This window comes from Neolamprologus multifasciatus, chromosome 4 (assembly GCF_963576455.1).
Source record: "Neolamprologus multifasciatus chromosome 4, fNeoMul1.2, whole genome shotgun sequence".
NCBI lineage: Eukaryota > Metazoa > Chordata > Actinopteri > Cichliformes > Cichlidae > Neolamprologus > Neolamprologus multifasciatus.
Window position 1 is genome coordinate 6,681,952 of NC_140442.1, and position 3,991 is coordinate 6,685,942.

The following is a 3,991-nucleotide window of genomic DNA, read 5'->3' on the forward strand; positions in this document are numbered from 1 at the left end:
TGAGCTGGGATCGGACCCTCTCTGCAGTCTCCTAGCCATCAGGTGGCTCTGTTTCTGTGGTGTTCAGGTTACGCGTAGAAGGTTTCCAGTGAAGAAAGAAGCGTAAAATGACTTGGCGGCTAATGATTGTGCTTTCCCTCCAATGGTGCAAGACTGAGAGCATCCTGGCTGTTTCTTTTTTGAGTTACTATGTTTGGCTGCACAGGTTGGAGTTTAAGCTTTGTTGAAAATCTATTCTTTTCTGTTGCTTTGTTGTTGTCCTCATCCTTCACACAATAGCATCACCTCGCTGGCAAATACAAAATATACTTCAGTGACAAGTCTAAAGTATTTTAGTCACTGAAGCAGAGGAACAGATTTGTCTTGGGCCATAGCGAATAATAAATTCCCTCATATCCGATTGGCACTTTCTTTACTTTTGCTCTCAAGTATTTTTGTTCTCTGAAATCCAGTAACACCAAGTACCAAATAAATCACACCACTAAAATCACTCTGTTGGCTTATCTCAGAGTGGAAAGTCACAGCTAAAACATACCCTTATTTTAATCTTTTCGGGTGTAGGACCCCTTTGTCTGTTCTGTGTTTCTAATGTGCTTGCACAACTTGAGGGCAAAGTGGAGGTGTGTTGGGGAAATGTGTGTCTGGTTGCACGAATAAAAAGGAAATTGGCTTTTTGGCCTCTGTGTTTGTGATATTTTACTTTTTGGCAGTCAGAGTGAACAAGTTGTGCAGTAAATTTGTTTTTAACACATAAAGACAGCATTCGCAACGCCCATCTGTTGCATACTTGGATTTTGCAATTAGATCTATTACTGATTCTGTTAACAGTGCAGTGGATGCAGTGTGTGAATGTTACTAAAGAGAACAGTGCAGTGTTTTTTTCTTTTCTTTCTGTAGACATAGAGGATATAAATGGCTATAAATGGCTCTTTCTTCTTTGAGAATTCTTCAACGCAATTGTTGAAGACTTTATAGCTATGAAAATCATGGATTTTGTTGCTTGTCCCAAGACAGTGAGTTGTATCCCAGAGTTATTTCAAGGTTTAACTAAGTCTTGCATATGCAATATTTTTACAGACCAATTTAAATGCATCCTGTGCAGTATCTGAGATTTGTATGTTTTATTTATCCTGCTGCTTGTCTGTTGGCAGACTCTTGAGTTATACAATTCATCATACTGAACACAGAATCTGCATTAGTTTTAATGGTGTTGCATTATCATTACCTGTTAAGCTAAAGATTTTTCAACATCAATCTGCTCGTCATTATTATGTGACTGCAGCAATGTAACTATGACAATAATGGAAGTTTAATGGGATTTTGATTGTGTTTTTGAACATGAATCCAGGTTTAAATCAACTTAATATTATGAGTCACTGATCACATTCTCTTGATTGGCTTCATTCACTCAAACAAGCGCCTTGAAACCATCTTGTAGTTGTGCTGCTGCTGGGAGAATTCCCATGATGCACTGAGTATTTCTTCTCCAGTCCCCTCTTTTTCACTCCCAAGTTAGTGTTAGTGCTAAATAAATAAAATTGAATAAAACTATTCAGCTGTTAATGTTCAAATTTACAAGATTTGTGTTTTCATAAACATTTGTTGGTGCTGTCATCGACACAGTCTCTTTAATGGCCTAGTTTTCTTCAAAGGACACATTGGTCTGATGTACTGCTTCTACTTTAATAGTATTACAAACTTTAGTGTAGCCTCATGTTGGACTACTCCTCAACTACTACTTTTAATTGAGGAAGTTGGCTGTTTGGCTGAGTAAAGACACTGGTGTTGAGAGAAAGCATGAACTTTTTCACCTTTCAGGTTAAATGTAAAGACTGTGAACCGTATTAAAATGGAACTGCTATTTGGAAAATTACTAAAAATGATGCCAACTTGATGTTATGGATTCTTCAAACTTCAAAAATTCACCAATAGATTATAATCTTGCATTAAACAGATGGAAAGTATTTTAAGTGGTGTGAAAAAATCTATAGTGCTGATTATGAAAGCTTTGCTGTGTGTGTGTGTGTGTGTGTGTGTGTGTGTGTGTGTGTGTGTGTGTGTGTGTGTGTAAAATCAAATCTATGAAGTAAATAAGCTGAAGCATGCAAAACTACTTTGAGTATACTCTGTGAATCTTTTTGAATTGTATCTACTGGTCCATCTTTTCCTCGTAGAGCAGTAATAAAATGATGCATGGGGTCATTTAGGAAGTTGCCCAACAGCTTGAATTTCTATTTAAAGATGCTGCTGATATAGCTCTGTATTAATGAGATGTTTTGTTTTTTGTGCCTGCCCCAAACCTGATCAGTGATGCGTGTACAATGCATGCAACAGCTTGTTGAAGCTGCTACTGGGATTTGATCTTCTTTGAAGAGCTCTTAATTTTGTGAAGTGGACTCACAGAACACATCAACAGCATTATCGAACCTCTGATGTGTGTAATCCGAGCTGTTAAAGCTCCTCGCTCTGTGACACTTATTTTAGGATTGATATCATCGTGCTTTATCCTGAGAGATGCTCGATGCAGACGTTAATTGGAAAAACAACAATGGTAGATCACACTTTGGGAGTAGTGATTTGCTGTTCATGCCTTCATATGGATACTTCCCTGGAAGCTCTGATTCATATTGCACTAAGCTGCAGCAAAGCTGCTGGTGAGCAATTCTCTGCTTATACCTGCCAGGAGAACATTTGATTTTCATAATTTCATTGTGTTGAATCTTCAGGGAGTTAATTCAGAGCTAGCTTGGCTATGTCTGTTCCTTTCCATGCAGCTCAGTGAGTCAGTGTAACTTCCCTTTAGTAACTGTCTTGCATATTGTGTGACGCGTCTTTGACCTAAAGCCAGGTTCAAAGATAATCGTGTTGACAGAGCGGCTACTAGAAGGCACTGTCATCCTCTTTGCCCTCTGCCTGTTGCTGCTTCTGAGCTCCTTCTGAATTCTCCCCACTGCTCTCTGTCGACTTGCACTGTCTCTCCCACTCTCTGTCACTGCAGCGACACACCTTCATATCTCCGGCGCCTTCTGAGTAAAAAAGAAAAAACAGTAGGACCCCCAAAATAGAAAAACGCATGCATGAATGGACTCAAACACATGGATCCTCACAAACTCATACACAAACGCACCAAAATATACATATACATGAATGAGTATACACACACTGAGGGACAGCATTACCATGACACTCCAGGGACCCGAGTCAGCGCTTGAGTGACACTGTGATAAATGACCGTGGGGAGGATTGTGGGGACACGAGAGTCAGTGTGATGTGACTGATGGAACTGGAACACAGTGCTGCACAAAAGGGAAACAGCAACAGTGTGCACATTTCCACGTATATGCATGTATTATTTGTTGCCTTCGTTTGTCTGTTTTTTTTAGCATTTTTAAAATGCGCAGACTGCTCGTCCTGTTAATTTCTCTTTATACATGAGTGCCTGTGCAACCTACTTGATGTGATTCTTTCTAAATAAGCACTTTGGTGTGCTCGTTTTTCAAGGATGGCAGAAAAACAGGGCGCATTTCAAGCCAAATTCAGCATCCTCGCTTCCAAACAGCCAGTGAACAAAACAAAAGCCTGCCTTTTTTTTCCTCCCCCCCCCCCCCCCCCCCCCCCCCCCCACTTGATTCTTTTAACGCAGCATCTGCAAGGATGCTGAGTGGTTGCAGTGCTTCTCCATCCTAAGTATCAAGTTGTGACTGTGAATCTGTGAGAAAGTTGTGGTGCTGAGTGTGGAAAAGAAATTCAGAGCCTACCTGTCTAATACAGGGAATAATTTTATGTTTTTTCAACTTCTATCACTTGCATTGTCCCAAAGAGATATGATTATATCACCATTTCAAAAAATGGAAACTAACAGTAAGTTATTGATGTTCTGTACCGGAAAAATATTGCAGCGCATAAATGTAGGTTTCTCAGATAGTCTAGAAACAGTGACATAAGTAGTTTGTGCCTGAGGGATCTTTTTATTAATGAAAATGGATAATAG

At 39.6% G+C, this 3,991-nt stretch overlaps 1 protein-coding gene and 1 long non-coding RNA gene across 4 annotated transcripts in view; both read left to right on the forward strand.

The window, feature by feature from the left end:
* The window catches only part of asic2 (acid-sensing (proton-gated) ion channel 2), a 422,593-nt gene that overhangs the window by 3,987 nt on the left and 414,615 nt on the right, over window positions 1-3,991 (forward strand). The window lies entirely within an intron of this gene.
* The window catches only part of LOC146519660 (uncharacterized), a 42,122-nt gene continuing 41,743 nt past the window's right edge, over window positions 3,613-3,991 (forward strand). The window contains exon 1 of the long non-coding RNA XR_014873747.1: window positions 3,613-3,947. This is a non-coding gene — a long non-coding RNA (uncharacterized LOC146519660). The remainder of the gene's footprint in view (window positions 3,948-3,991) is intronic.